We start from the raw sequence: 16,962 nt of genomic DNA, 5'->3' as shown, positions 1-16,962 counted from the left end.
TTGCAGTTTTATCTACTTGTATGGAGACCCAAAAGAAAGTTGTCTCATGCTTGGAATAGCGTAGCACTCAGAAGACAATAATTATAACGTTCTTCACAGTCGTAATGGAATTAAAATGAGGTTCTGTATGGTCTCTTATTGATCTAAGAAGACTCGAGCCATAGTTCATAAAGTTCAAATATTCATCATTGATATTTTGAGAAATATGGCCATTAAAAATCTATATTAGAAGGCCAGTGAAACAGCTTTATATATTAGTTTGCTCCACAAAAATGTAACAGTCACTTTCTTCAACTCCAGCATTCCCTAGCAATCCAATCGGTATTGCCGTATTGATATTTTTCTTTTGCATATTGCAATATCTTGGCGTTTAAGAGGGAGCCAGATCGAGTTAGATCAATAAGAGACCATATAGAACCTCATTTTAATTCCATCACATAATTATTGTCTACTTTTGTTGTTTTTTGTAGAAATTACGATTTTCACATGATTCTCATTTCTGACTGGCTTGCACAATTAATTTATTCTTTGACTTCGCTTGCTTTCAGGTTTACTGGAAAGGGATCTTTTACTTTGTGTTGCATATAACAGTCCCTTTTCTAAGTATCAGGGTACCTCCCTCACATTTTGGCGATTTACTATGAATTACCCACCTAGCACCTAGAAATTTTGCAACAGAGATGGCCATTACTGGGTAAGAATCTTATCTAAGGATGCGCTGGACTTCCTGTTAGTTTTATAAGCCTATTAGCCTACAGATGGATACAAGCCAGGTACGCCAAGAAGCTAAATAACCTGAACATGCAAACAAAACATGAGCAACACTTTCGCTTGGGTGGTCACAAATAGGACAAGAAGTGCCTCCTTTCCCAGCCCAACCTGTTGTAAACTCTCTAAGGGGTAAGGTGCCTATGGGAAACAAAAAATAAAGCTTTCTATGGAATGAAACAGACACAACATCCCAGAATAGCTCCAACCCTTGAATAAACTTAAAATCCATGAAATCACCAGTTAACTTAGCAGTGACAGCCTTCAGAGAATTCTCATCTATCACAAGTGACAGTATTTCTTTTTAATCACAGCCTTTGATGGAAAACCAGATGGATCTGGGTGTTCCCACAGATCATGGACCTCTAGCGAAGAACATGGCTGACTTCATGTTTTTAAGCCAAGAGATTTTATTAAATTGGTCAGTCTTCATACCATCCATTAGGCAACGGGCATAGTGGACAAGTTCAGGAATAGTCCACAAGCATCTCCAATACAGCACAGGCCGCAGATGAATTTTATCAGAGACCTTAAAGATGACTAGGTCACTAAACAAGGGATATAACGGGGTAATAACTGGAAGCGATACGAGATTCCTAAGGAATTTATTCTCAATTCTTGTGATATTGTCGTGTTTTGAGGATCACCACAATTCGGCAGATAAGGAATTATGGTCATTGTCAATTGTTTCTAACACTGTCATATCAATGACTATTGGCCAAGATATGGTCTATACAAATTGTATGGAAGTGCGTATTAAAGGTAGGCTTTCCTGTTTTCTGTTTTCATCTTTTGGTAAATTCTGGTATTTTTTTTTGAGTGTGTTCCAGTGTTTCAATACTTTAAAAAAAAATAGTTACACCTTTTCATGCCATTAAAAACAACAGAAAAGTGTTTTTCCAGCCAGTGTTTATGGAACGTTTTGCTTTTTTTATTGCTTTCTGCACTGATAGTGCATAGTATATGGACATTGTGCATACAGTGTATATGAGATCCAAATACATTTTTCCATAGTAAACTTATTGTAGTACACATACAAAACTTCTTCAATGAGTCTTTGGTCATGCATTCACACTCTTTCCTTCCCATGTAAACTTTTATCTGTGAAAAGTCCCTCTCAACATTGGCACTTCAGTCGGAAACACCAAAACAGTCAGTATGCAATTTGCTAACTCTGGCCTCTGACATAGCTTTCCGTGCCAATACTGGTGCACCTGAAGACTGCGATTTTCTGGGACAGGTTCTGCAACATATGCATTGAACTGGGTGCATATGCCCTCAGAGTGATTGAAGCAGTTAAAAATAAAGCAGAACCTTTCAAAGTCAGAGAATATTCCCCTTTATGGAAGGGATCTAAAACTTGTGCAAAGTATCAGAGTACAGTGAGGCTTCATTGACATCAAATGCCATAAACTGGTGAAGGGACATTCTATGCATCATTGCAAGTCATTTCTCATGCATTGTAAAATAAAATTTCCTGGAATGCTCCTCAACTTTGTTTTGGTTACCAAGTGGCAAGCATTCTAACATGGAGCATGTTGCAGTGCCAAAGTCACAAAAATGTCACCCAGCCTACTCTCAAGGAGATATTTCACATCTGCAACAATTACGTTGAGCATTTGGTAGATAAGGGTGTTTTCAAACTCTAGTTTCTTTTATTATGTTCAATACAGCAGTCATGTTTTCCTGCAGTAGAGTGTACTTTTTTCACATCACTATCAATATGCAACCGAAGATCCTCACATTTCTTGCCTTTGTCATCATCACGTAACAAAGATATTGTAAACCTGTCACCACATCGATAATATGGCACTCACAGCCTCCAGGACTGAGAACCACTGGCTAAATGACACAGCTGTGATGACTCCTTCTTTGAGGCCACACAAAGCACAAAATGAGAAATAATTGTGTTGTAGTTCTTGCGCATAACAAAACAGTGCACCAGAATGCACTACAAAGTCAAAAGCGTTGTTCATTAACTCTGAAGATTGTAAAGATGCTTTCTGCATACCATCTAGCAAGTGGCAAAGATTTCTTAAAGGAAAGCATTTCAGCTCAGGAATAACTTTTTCATAGGTCACCACACAACTTTTTCATCTACGTAGCTGAATCTTTGCAAATACAAACAAGATCACTCTTATCTTTGTTGACTTTGGCAAAACCTTTTTGCAGCAGCTTACAAGTGACACTCCATTCCATGTTTTCCAAAAATCTGGTATCATGTTTTCAACATAATCCCAGATGCTTGGTGACAGCACTCTTTTCACATATATCTGTCACTACACCTAGCAATGAATGTTTAAAGCCTGGGTTGTTTGTCAATTCACCTACTATCATTCTGACTCAATAGAAAATGGGGCTGATGTACCAAAGGGTTTCACCCATTCTCTGTCTGTGAGTAAATGTGACGGTACATATTGGGAAAGATTCCTATGAATCCAGCCATTTTCCCTATCGGTGAAAGAATCAAACATAGTCAAAATATAAAATAATGATTTTGATATTTCCTGATTCAATAACGTTTATACAATAATTCAAAAAGACCTAAAACATGCTTCTAAACCCTACGTCTTTAGACAAAAAACCACAAAACTGAAAGAAGCAAAGGGTAGAAGAAAAAATATTTTAAGGGTATCCCTAAACAACAAAACTCAAGTAGAATAATGTTAGTCTGGATTTTCTTGCTGCTACCTTGTATAATAAAGTTACATTATGTTGACCCCATCAGGAAGAAATAAAAATGACTCTTTCATGTTCCTTTTCATTTAGTTTGTGGATCTGCAGGTGTTTTTTCAGTGTTTATATGTTTACACTGGTGAGGGCTATGTCCCTTTTAGTGTGGTTTTATCAGTTATTATAGATTCAAACCTAAAGCAGGATAGCCTAATTATAGGTGTGGGCATCCATGATGTCCGATTTGGGCTGACCATTGAGGGCCCTCAGGCCATGCTCTATAGTAAGTGCCTTTAGATAGATTGCTGACCATAACCAGATGTTAATTGGTTGAATTTCTAAGAGAGGAACTGCCCAAGCAACGTCCTTATCTTCTGTTATGTGGACATCTTGATTATCCAGTGGCTTGAATGTAAGATTGAAATCACCCCCTAAAATAAGAAAGTATTGTTGTGAAAGTGAATCAAGAACATGCTCGAGAGCTTGTATTGTGCTTGAAACTGAGCCCTGTCTGCCACCCCCTTACATAGATATTAAGAATAATTATCTAAATGTGGTTACCGCTGTCCCGTTGGATGGCCAATATATCAGGGAAGTCAATTTTAAGTTGGTGAACAGTACAATTTAAAGAATTTCTAATCCAAATGACCAAACCCCCTGCAGTCCTATCCCTTGAGCTGGAAATGACAGCGACAAAATTATTAAGATACCCTGGGATATGGATAGAATACACAGTCCAGTTTTCTTGCAAAAGACAAATGTCCTAATTATTCATTAGGCCTCTCCAATCTGGGAGATTTTAGATTTAAGTCCCGCTACACTCCACGAAATAATATGCAATTCCGTGGCATCAGTATGTTCTTTAGCCTGATTAGAAATTATAGGTTCAGTCAAAGAAGACGTTAAACTACCTTGTAAGCCATAAAATGTGGTAATATTAAAATTGGATCTAGACTCGTTAGTGGGCAGGCGGTAAGAGGCAGGAATACACAAATTTGGGTCAGGGATGGCAGTGCTCACACTCGTAGACATAGAATGACTCACAAGAGACCTGGGATGGGTTGGATAATTGGACCCACTACTTTCGTCTGAGGAGCTCACTTCATTAGGGGTAGTTATTTGCAGACAAAGAAAAGAGGAGAGAGGGACATGCTCCCTTCTGACTCAATCTATGTCACTAAGCCTTCGACTAGAAGGAGCTGCCGTCCTGAAATGCATTGAATGTGGATATTTAAATTGAATATTTGAAGAACCAATAGGGATGGTTCTAACGTCCAAGGCCACTAGATTACCTACCAAAGCCATTGATGCAAGAATTACAGTATTCCAGCATATCAAATTTAGAAGTGGAAGAAGTGAGTCTATTTACTTTAATGATATCATCACGATTAAAAGAACAACACCCTCTGACGTACTGGACCCAGTGGGTCCGTTGTTCTTTAATGAGTCTTCCCCCTCATTCCACCCTGTTTTAGGTAACTTGGGAACATTGGTCATCAAAATGCAACTTCACCTAGAAGACCTACTTGCCTACCTAGAGTGTTTGGTGTTTTTAAAGGTACAGGTGTGCTCCTTATTAAACATGGGAGGGCTACGACTAAGCTGTGAATTACATAGGGTTTTACCTTGGATATCCCGCAGCTTACCACTCAAGAATGAGAGTTTATTGGGACGGTAAAGAAGTGTAGCGAGCGAGCATAGCGAGCGAGCCTGAACCACCTATGGGTGGTTTGAAAAAAAAGTGGGAAAAGGGTGCATTTTCAAGCAAATTTTATCCGATGCCAGGCAGTGGGTCCTGACCATGCCCCTCTCATGCTCGAATGTTGGCACATATTTGTGCCATCTTTCCGTTGGCATGCAGGGACACATATACATGCCCTGATGCTAGGTGGTGAACACTTTTTCTTTTTTTTTTTCAAAGATATGTTTATTTAGATCATAATCTTTAAACAATACAAAACAATTAGTATAATTTAAAATTAGTTCACATCAACAATCTCATAAACAATTTTAACAATTAAGTATTCAAACCAAATTAAAACCAGATTAAACTCCTCTCGACCTATATGCATGTCAGTTAATAGATAAAACTCACTTCTTTATTGGTGGGTCTACTCCCTACAAAATTATAAAACCGGTTCTAGACAAGATATAAAAATATTTCGTTATAAGATTCTAAAATATCAGTTCTAATTTATTATAAAACTCTGTACAGCCTTTATGAACTTCCCCAAAGCGATTGCAATTTCTATGTTGGGCATTTCTGGGATAATATCGATCGCTTGTGCCCGGTTTCTTATGCCATATTTTACAAATATTGGGCGTAACCAGAGTTTGCGTTGCTCTAGGATAGTTAAACAGTCCAGCAGAATATGCACTGAGTCTGCTTTTGTTCCCAGGTTACATTTACAGCACCCTCTGGGATCGAGCATTTTATTTTTAATTCCTTTATTTATTAGCCATGGGTTAATCCCAGTGCGGAACCTTAAGATCTCCTGTCTATACCATGGGTTTGGTAAGATATCCAAAATAGGGGAACCAATTTTCATTTGCCCAGGAGTTCATCATAAACTTTACTGATTTTTTCTTACTAAGGTATTCCTTGTCTGCCCTTTTTGAGACTTCTTGACCATTGTACTTTAACTCTTTTTTTGTGCATTCTATCTTGAGTGACGCTCGACATAAGACCACTTTTGTATTCTCAGCGGCCTGTACCACTTTCTTACTTCACCTTTTTGCCCAACTTAAATTACTTTGTTGAATCTCGTTACGACACCAATGTGCAATTTTTTGTCCATTATCATTCTCCAGGCGTTTCCAAAATCTAATCGCTGCTACTTGTACTCCCCACGCCATTGTTCCTATTTTTAATCTTAATGCTTGGATCATTGCTGATGGGGGCAGTGACAGAAGATTTTTCAGGCATTTTCCTTCCTCCAGGTCCCAGAAATCTTTACTGCTCAAATAAATGATTTCTGCTCCGTAGAGTACTTGTGATGGTATCATTGCATTGAAGGCCTTTAATAAAGGACGATGGGACATATCCCGATAGTCACGATTAAACATTTTTAGCCCGGCAATTGTTGTAAGTGCCTTCGCTTTTTGGGCTTCTAGGTGTGTGTGCTAGTTTAGTGTTTTATCGAACCACACACCTAGGTAACGGTATTCATTTACAGATTCTAATTTAAGGTCACCTAAAAACCAATTAAACTTAATCGCTTTTTTCCCGAAGCATAACATTTTCGTCTTATCTAGGTTTACCGTTAAAAACTTCTTTTCACAATATTCCTTAAAAAATTTCAGCTTCCTTTGAAGGCCTATTTCCGTCTGATCTACTATTACCAGGTCATCCGCATATAAGAGGCACGGTACCTTTTTGCCATTCATCCTGGGGCTTGCACTGCCCTCCACTTCTAAGCCCTCAGGTAGGTCAGATAGAAATATGGAAAATAGCTGGGGGGCGAGTACACAGCCCTGTCTTAGGCCATTTTCAATTGGTATTTTTGGTGTTAGTGACCCCTCCGTGTCCCTAATTACTTGGGCCCAGGTGCCACTATGTAGTTCTTTTAGTATGGTCAGCAGGTCTTTTGGGATATTTTTATTAATTAGTAGTTCCCAGAGACATTCCCGGTCCACAGAATCAAAGGCGGCGCGGAAGTCAACGAAGCAACTTTCACTTGCCTCTCTGTTCACAGCCAGTGGGTCCTTTTTGTTTTTTTTTTAAAGCTTTATTTAGTTTTGAAAAACAAAACATTACAATGACATCGGCTGTGTGCTCAGTAAATAACCATTGAAAAGACACACTACGACATTCTCGCCCCATATATAAGTAACAGCTCATAAGCAAGACATCAGATCGTAGACCCCCAGTCATCCACCCCACGCTCCCATCCGCCCAAACTCAAAAATGATAATCTCACTCCAAGGGCCCATCATTCAGCCACCACGGGCACCCCCATGTTCAACCCACTCACCCCAGCTGGGCCACGCTCGTAGGGAACCGCTTCTCAAGAGTGACAATAAGTAGGACCTTAACATCATATCCATGGCACAATCACCCCATAAACATAACTCTAGAGCCATACAGACTACCCCACTCCCATAGGCACTATCCCGGAACTGGAGTGTGGTGGGGAATCGTTCTGTAGAGTAGCGATATATGTCTTATACGGGCCCCAGATATCCTTGGGTCACGCAACTGTGGGGAGGAGGCTGGAATAGATTTTGCTATTTGTGCTGCAGAAAGCCATGGAAGTGAGCCACATCCCAGCTGTGGGGGCCGTCTTATCTCCCCAGCGCTTCGCAACCTCCTGTTTGGTGAGTAGTAGGCCTAGAGAGGCAAGCCTTCGAACCTTCTTAGGGAAATTGACCGTGTAGCCCAACAAGGCAACCTCAGGTGTGGGGACCAACGTGAGCCCCAACATAGCGCCCAGGATCTCGTGAACCTGCGTCCAGTATGATTGCAGTCTGGGGCATGTCCATGACATGTGTGCAAAATCAGCGTGTGGTGCAGAGCATTTCCAGCATGTGTGAGGCCACAAGGGATCGATGGAATGGAGTCTATCAGGGGTCATGTAGCAGCGGCGAAGGAATTTGTAATGTAGGAGCTTGTGTCGACTATTGAGTGATACCGTGTTTGTGACTTTGCAACAAACGGTCCATTGTTCGTCCGTAATAGGCCTACCCAAGTCCGTCTCCCAGGCCGCCCGCAATCGGTCATCCGCACATGGAACCAGAGCTGCGCATGACTTATAAAGGGTAGAAACCATATGCGCTCCTGTATCTTTATCAATGAGGAGGGTGAGGGGTTCAAAGGGCTCCGGCTCGAGGGGGAATCTTGCCATTTCCGACCGCGCCGCGCAATAAAGCCGGCGTAGGATAAACTTGTCCATGAAAGTGGCCTCGCTGAATCGCGTCTCCTCTGATAACGAGAATATGTGTCCTCCTGGGTATAAATCTCCGATCTTAGTAAGGTTGAACTTAGTTAAAGTACGCTGCACCAGTAGCTCTCCCGTGCCTGGCAACAGTCCTGGGTTAGGAAGTGGGAGAGAAGAGGAATACAGGAGAGGCCGGGCTAAATAGCGAGAAAGGCGACTCCAGGCCCAGCTGGTGGTGGACACCGTTTGGATGTCCACTGGGCTCCGGGGAACCCCCTTAGGTAACACCTCCGATAAGCGACCCGGAAGAACGAAATCCGCCTCCGGTCGAAAAACCGGGATCCGTGCGTCGGGATGGTACCAGGCGTAGGCGTGCGCACACTGAGCGACCAGGTAGTATAAATACATATCCGGTACGCCGAAGCCGCCTCTATCATGTGGGAGCGTAAGAGTCCTCCAGCGGATCCGGGGGTGTTTCCCGCCCCAAACCAGTCTAATCAAGTGGGACCGCAGGGTGGAGAAAAATGCCCGAGTGAGAGGAACAGGGATATTATTAAAAAGATACAAAAATTTGGGGAGAACGATCATTTTTATGATGGCAATTCTGGCCGACATGGAGAGCGGGAGCCGCAGCCATCCCTCCACCCGTGTCTCCAGCTCGGCAATCGCACGGCCATAATTAAGGCGGATAATTTTGTCCGTGCTCAGATGTATCTGTATGCCCAGGTAACGTACCGAGTCGGAGCACCACTCCAACGGGAACTCACACTGCCATGGGGAGGTGCTGCTAGTCAACGGGAAAATGATGGACTTGTGCCAGTTGATGCCCAATCCAGAATGGGCACCGAAGCGAAGGATTTCCCGTATCAGGGGAGCTAGGTTGACCTGAGGCTCCCTGACATACAGTATAGTGTCGTCCGCGTAGAGGGAAGCTAATAAGGGACCCGTCCGAAACTGGAGACCCCTGTGGAGATGCCGCTCCTGGAAATGCCAGATTAAGGGGTCCATGGCCAAGATGAACAGTAGCGGTGAAAGCGGACAGCCCTGCCGCGTACCTCGCGTTAAAGAGAAAGAGTGGGACAGCGTACCATTGATACGCAGACGGGCCGTGGGGCCGCTGTACAAGAGCCGCGTGGTGGCGATGAAGTTCTCCGGCATGCCCATGCGTTGCATGACCGAAAGAAAGAAAGGCCATTCTAGGGAGTCGAAGGCCTTCTCTGTGTCTAGGAGGATCGCCGTGGCAGGCGTGGCCGGATTAATTCTGTGGAGAACCGTGAACAGCGTCCGCAGATTCAAAGACGTAGAGCGCCGCGGGACGAAACCCGATTGTGCAGGCGAGATAATGAATTCCATCAATTGGGAAAGTCTGTTGGCCACTATTTTGGCCAGGATCTTGTAATCGATGTTCAAGAGGGAGAGAGGCCTATAGGACCCACACAACGTCGGGTCCTTGTTTGGTTTTGGGAGCAGAACTATTACCGCTTCTCGAAGGGTCGACGGAAGAGATCCACGCTCCAGCGCCTCCACATATACTTCGATAAGCTGTGGCGCCAGTAGATCAGCAAAGGCCTTGTAAAAATCCCCTGAGAAGCCATCGAGGCCTGGGGCGGAGGAGCCACGAAGCACCTTAATCGCCCCTCGTACCTCAGCCACCGTTATGGGCTCCGCCATGAACTCCTGCATACCCCTATCTAGGAATACGAGCGCGATTTCGGACAAGTAGGCATCACGAGAGGCCGAGGATTCACTTAGCTTGGTCGTGTATAAGTCTGAGAAGAAGGCCAGGAATTCGTCCCTGATCCCGACGGGTGTCGTGCGGAGCGAACCGTCTGCGCTCCTAACCTCGACTATCAAGGACTTACTATACGGCGGCCTCAGAGCCTGCGCCAGAGTGCGCCCCGGCCTATCCCCTTCCCCATATCTACGCGCCGTCTGGTACTTCCCCAAGTACAGAATCTCTCTGTCCGCCGCGTCCCGAAAATCGGTCAGGAGGCGGAGCCTCCTAGCGGACATGTCGCTAGTGGGCGCAGACTGTGCCTCAGCGTCAAGCGTAACTAGCTGTGCCTCCAATTGCTTAATCGTCGCACGCAGTGCCTTTAGGACCACAGCATGTTTAGCTATACAGATCCCTCTGATATATGCCTTAAACCCCTCCCAAAGCACGGCCCACGAGTCCACCGATCCGGTGTTAATCGTAAAATAGTCCTCGATCGCTTCTGAAATCTCGTGGACAAATAGGTCGTCCAGGAGCGCCCTCCCAGGGAATTGCCACTGCCGCTCAAAACCCTCGGCCCGCGGAACATCCAAGCACAATGACACCGGGGAGTGATCCGAGTAGGTTCTGGGGAAGGTCTGCAGCCCACGGAACCAGGGGGACAGGCCCGGTGACAGGAGCCAGTAGTCAATCCTGGACCAAGTATTATGTTGCCCCGAGAAGTGTGTGTAGTCAGTGTTGTGCGGGTTGTGCCTGCGCCAGATGTCAGTCAGCGAGAACTGGTGGCATAGGTCAAGTAGTGCGCGCCGCGCCCTAGGCTTAGCGTGAGCGGCCCCCGACTCACATCCATCAACAAGTTAAAATTGCCGCCCAGTATGAGGCCGGCCGGTTCAAGAGTTGCAAGCTGGGAAGCAAGCGCATGAAAAAATTCCGGGGAATCAGTGTTAGGCGCATACACACATACCAAAATGATCGCGTGACCCATCAACACCCCCCGCACTATGCAGTAGCGGCCCTCCCTATCCCCCATGAACGCCTTGCAGTGAAACGGGACTCTCCTGTGAATCAGCACCGTGGTGCCTCTGGCGTAATTGCTGAAATTGGAGAAGTATCTATGAGCGCCCCACGAGGCCGCAAAACGTGAGTCCACAGAGGCGTGCAAATGTGTCTCTTGGATAAAGGCAATGTCAACCCTGTGTCGATTTAAATAATGTAGTATCTGTTTACATTCGCGCTGATTGTTCAGACCCCTGACATTCCAAGACATTAGTGATAGGCCCAAGGGGGACTCATTCACGCCCATTTGAGCCATCGGCGCCATGCAACTAACAATGGGGGCAAGAAAGCATCCGTGTCACTGTGGAGCAGCTCAATTAACGCACTACCAGCCATGTCAATAAAATCAAAATAACCAACCCCATCCCCCCTCCCTCCACCCAGCCATACCACGCAAACGTGAGGCAATCCCCAACCTGTGGAAAAAAAACATAGCTCTAAAGAACAATTCCAAATATAAGCAAGTAGAAAAAAACAGAGCATCGGAACTAAGAGTGTTCCCAGCGGTATCAACCAGAGGGGGATGACAACGACCCGCCACCCACCCAGCACTGTTAAATCGTTATACAGCAAAGTGGTCCAAAGTCCCCTGTAGCAAACATTTCAAAAAAGACAAATCTAGGACACGGGCACCGACTCATCCGACCCCTGAGCCAGAAAATAGGTCCTGGCTAATCGCCGATCCACTACGCTGAGGAGAGCGACCATCCTCATCTCCCCCCGAAGGGCCCCTGCGTGGCTTGTATGTCCGGCAGAACTCCTGCACCTCAGTAGGATTGTCAAAGAGTCGAAAACGGCCCTCAATCTCAACCCGCAATCGGGCCGGGTAGAGCATGCCATATTTGAGTCCCAGGTTCCGGAGTGCCGCCTTTGCCCCCATGTATTTACGTCTGGCCTCCTGGACCGCGGCAGTAAAATCTGGGTAGAATGAGAGTCTCGAGCCCTGCCACGTGACCTCACCCTTCTCTCTAGCCAGCCGCAGGGCCGTGTCGCGGTCTCGGAAGTTCATGAGACGGGCAATCAGCGGGCGAGGTGGGCGCCCCGGTTGGGGTCGCGGTCCCAGGGAGCGGTGCGCCCTCTCGACCACAAAGCCCGGTGTGAAGGATTCCCTCCCAAAAATGTCCGACAGTAGCTTTTCCACAAAAACGTCCAGCCTGCCAGTAGCCGTGGATTCCGGAACCCCAGTGATTCGCACGTTGTTGCGCCGACTGCGCGATTCCAAGTCCTCATTCTTGATGGCCACCTCCTTTAATATGCGTTCCATTCTATCCATGCGCTTGGTTTCTTGCCCTGCTCTATCCTCTATGGCCGATATCCGGGCCTCAGCCTCCACCAAGCGCTTGTCATGGGCCTGGATCTTGGCCCCCATAGTTTCTAGCGTTCTGTCCAGGGCATCAAAGCGACCATCGAGGGCCCTAAACCCAGCACGCATCTCCTGAAGCCAGTCTGGGGATGGGGCACAGGTCGCTGGGTCACTGGACGGGCCCCCGGATGGGGTCGGCATGTCTGGGCGACGTTCCGCCGGTTGTTCAGGCAGCTTTTCAAAGGGCAACGTTTTCTGCTTGGGGTCCTTACGACCCATGCCCCCACATGGCTGGGCCGCCACCAGCTTGTCGCAGTCCTAAGGTGGTCACAAGATGGTGAAGATACTGCACAGGAGGACTGTTCAATCAGCGACTGATCGGGCCAGTGCCACGGGCGATGTAGTGTCCCACGTGGAATCCAGCCGGCCCCGGCCCCGTTGAATAGCAGTCCAGGGCACCGCAACGCGATGTATAGCAGTAGGGCGAGGCCTCCACCCTCAGAACCAGGGAGCGCCCTCGCGGGAGTATAGGACCCGAAACAATCAGCGGGGCAGGCCGGTGAGGCTGCAGCCGACGGGGCCAGAAGGTGCAGGGAGGGGGAGAAGGAGAGCCAGTCGCACCGGCCGCAGAACACAGGAACCACCGAAAGAGGGCCAAGGAAACGGGGCAGAGGAAGCCCGGGCGCTTGGCCCGGCGTCCCCCCCCGCCCACCCCCGCCGCCAACCAGCCGACCCGCCACCCCCCCCCAGGCCTCCCGACCGTATTAGCCTGGGGCCCCCCGGGAGGAGACCACGAGGAAGGCCGCGACCGCAGCACCGAGCAAAGTCACAGTGCCCGGCCAGGCCCTGGCCAGCAGCGGCGCGGGTAGCGGAGCAGACCCCCACCAGTCCGCACCACGGCGCTCAATACCCCCACCCCAGCTCCCCCCCGGGTACCTGCTACGCAGCCGGCCGCCACCTCCACACTCCGATTCAGACTGCCATCTTGGGCCTCAGGCCCGGGAGCCCTCGTCGTCCGTCGGTCTTCCTGGGTGAGTTCGGGGCCAGATTTTTAACCAGGAGCGCCCCGGGGCAGCAGGAGAGTCAGCGTCGGGGCCGGGCACCAAGCGCCCGCATCAGGATGTCGGGAACAGCGGCGTAAGTGCTGAGCCTGCGGCGGAGCTTCAACGCCGCGCGGCCATCTCAGCTCGCGGCTTGGCCACGCCCACCACAGCCAGTGGGTCCTTCACAGGCCACTCTTCCTAGTACTACACTGTGGGTCATATAGGTGCCATCTTCTATTCGCAGAAAGTGGTACATACGCATGCCCTTTTTCTTTTCGGAGGCCATGGGCACATATACATGCCATTTTCTGCTCCCCAGCGATGCCACATACACAGCGTGTTTTGCTCTTCTCGCTGATGGAGGCACATACATGCCTCTCTATCTCTGTACGGACTGTCACATTCACCCGCCCCTCTTTCTGCTGCTGGACAGTGCCACATACATGTGCGTGTTTGTCAGACCGCGCGCACGTGCACAAATCCCCTTCCGATCGTACGGCCTATCCTCTGGGTCTCCACAAGCCTTCTTGCCTGCGTGACGTCACAGGACTAAGCTCTGATCACATCTCATCACTGCTGCGATTGTCGCGTGAGGCGTGGTGACCTACACACTCCCTGCTCGCGTTCCTCGCGTGGGGCCTTACTGCTGCTGGGAGGGGGCCGGGAGGTGCCGTGGCTGTGGGACCAACAGAGAGAAACACTGTCACAGTCGGTAGGGGTAGGGGCAGCAGGCAGGACTGGGTGTGCTGCAGCCTGTGCACGCAGAGAACAGCCACCCAACAGGGAACAAATTCAATATTATTATTACCTCCTTTTTCAGCTAGATCTGAGCTTTTCTAGGTGCTGCAAAATAATACAGCCGGCTGAGTGCCAACACTGAGATCTCAGTGTGTAACCGACCGGCAGCGCAGACTCAGTATCTCCCGAGATCCATAAGAAAATGCATCTGTATAAAGCATTTTTTAAAGGCTTGTCGTACCAAAGAGGTAACCTTGGCTTAGGGTTAACTTGGCTAAGCCTCGAGCCTGCCTTCTGGCAGAGGCGGCGAGTGTTGTGCTTGTAACTCACGCTCGAGCAGCAGGCACACGCACAGCACACACAGTCATCGCGCGACACACCCACACATGGCAGGCGACACGGTACTGTGTCCCGACACAGAGTTTGTAAAGCTCTGCTGCAAAGGTTGCTGGTCCTTTACGATCTCAGCTGATATTAAACTATGGTTGCTTAAAGCCTCAGTTGATTCGGCTTGTGCAAGCTTATTATAATCTTTAAATAGACCCAGGATGTTAGTTTGTTTCAAAGAGTGGTCACTAGTTGTGGGTGCTATAGAAGTGGTGGAGGGGGAACGCGCTTCATCAGGAGTGGGTCTAAGAATCACTTGACATTCACCCACTTAATCCTCAATGCGATCTTCCACGCAGTTCTCTGCAGCATGGCTGGTGCTTTTTATGTGTTTTTTTTTTGCCAGACCAGCCCTCCAAACCTCCATGGCCTCACACTTCCCCATTCAGAAAGGAGGAGAGAAAGGGAAAGAAATAGTTACACTGTCAATATTACTTAGTAAAAACCAGAAATTCTGTGGTAAGAGCTTTAAAAGTAAAAAACACAGAACAAAACTCAGCAAGCCACTGGTAACACTGTTAACACTGTTCAATTCGCACGCACTAGCATACATGTGCAAGAGAAGTTTTGCCCTGTAATTTTGTACAGGCTCTTCTGGGCAATGATGGGTGTGGACGGGCCTGCCCATGGACCAGGCTTTGCCCGGGCATGTCCTGCACCATGGGGAAAATCCAGCGCTTTAGTGGTGCAGCAGGATGATGTAAGTGACCCCTCCTACAGGGTCATGGCAGGCAGGGACAGCAGGCGAATCCCCCAGTCCAACAGCGGCCAAAAACGCTAGCGCGTCCCGCGCTGCAGGGAAAGCCCAGAGCTTTGTAGCGCAGCAAGATGATGTAAGTGACCCCTCCTACTGGGTCATGGCGGTCAGGGACAGCAGGTGAATCCCACAGTCCCACAGCGGCCAAACACTTCAGCACGACCCGTGCTACGAGGAAAGTCCAGCACTTTAGTAGCGCAGCAGGATGATGTAAGTGACCTCCAGGCTCAGATGTTGGCCTTGCGCCTTCGATCTTGATTCTGCATAGCGCTTGTTACTGTAATTTCACAGCGCCTTGCATGGCAAGGTGTACTGTTACCCAATGTAATAGAAATCAATGTCTCGCAAGGAGAAACACACGAGAATGCTTCCAGACAGATCTTGTTGTGAGTAATCTGCAGACCACACCAGGCGCGCAACACCCATTGGGCTCACCGGTAGGGTGACCAGATGTCCCCGTTTTCCCAGGACGGTCCCTGTTTTTGGGGAAGTGTCCCCGTGTCCCGACACTTTTCTCCAAGTGACTCAAATGTCCCTGTTTTCAAACAGTGTCCCCGTTAAACACAGAAATGTCCCTGTTTTTCATTGTTCCGGTTGAGCATGCGCGCGCATGCTCTCTTTGCACTGTTTACGGCATGTGTCGTCACTGAGGTGAGCGCTGTAGCAAGAAGGGAAATCCTTTGAAGAGAGACATTTTACATGCATGCTTTGTGTTCTCCTTATCAAAGCTATGACTTGACCTTTTGACTGACCTTTCAGATCACGGCAAACTGTTTAGCTGGAAAGGACTTAAAAGAGCAGGGTTAACGCCTGTGGGAGAGGCGAGCAGCGCTGCTCGAGCTTTTTGCTCAGGTCTTCACACTATTGCACTATGAGATGATACCAATGGCTAGAGTGCACTATACATACCCCAGTAAGGTAACATGACATCTCAGCAGTAACTACGCAAATGTGGGAGGACCGTGTGGTCGGCCAACCTTTGCCACCCTTAAGACCCTAAGGCAGTAATACATGGAGAGAAGTTTTTTTTTGTACATTGGTCCATGGCTGCCATTTGGCAATTTAGCATTCCGCAGTTTACCTCCCATGCTTTTCTGTCATGAGCAACTAAGCAACATTGGTGAGTTGTACTTTATGTGGTGCTGACGTGCAGCTATAGAAACGAGCATTGATAAAGCTAGTAAATCTGGCGTTTGCTAGCCTGTGATGTTTTATTGATTTTTGGCAAATATATGCTATAGTCCTTAAAAGTGTAAATGTAATAAAAAGTACTAATGCTGCTGTGTGAAGGAGAGGGTCACCGGGCTTCAGCCCCCCCCCCCCGTCGTGTGTGACAGCCCGGCTGAGACAGCCTCGCGGGCTGGCGTCCGTCTAATTGCAGCCGCACCAGAGTACTTCATGGGTCTTTAAAAGACCGTTTACTCGTTAATGAGGCTTTTGTTGTGTTTTCACCCCTTCTTACAGCCATTCTGCCTATGGCTGGAAGACTTAGCCCCCCCGAAATCTTTTTCAGCCCCCCCCGAAATTTGGCTCTAGCTGCCTGCCTGGACCACACACAGATGCCGTCGACGAACAGCCTTCTGGGAGGGAAGCCTCTCTAATTAGTCGTGTGTCTGACGACGTGATACACACTCACTCGTGTCTTG

The sequence above is a fragment of the Triturus cristatus genome, chromosome 6 (genome assembly GCF_964204655.1).
Source record: "Triturus cristatus chromosome 6, aTriCri1.1, whole genome shotgun sequence".
In the NCBI taxonomy this organism is placed as follows: Eukaryota; Metazoa; Chordata; class Amphibia; order Caudata; family Salamandridae; genus Triturus; species Triturus cristatus.
Note: the sequence above shows the minus strand (reverse complement) of the source record.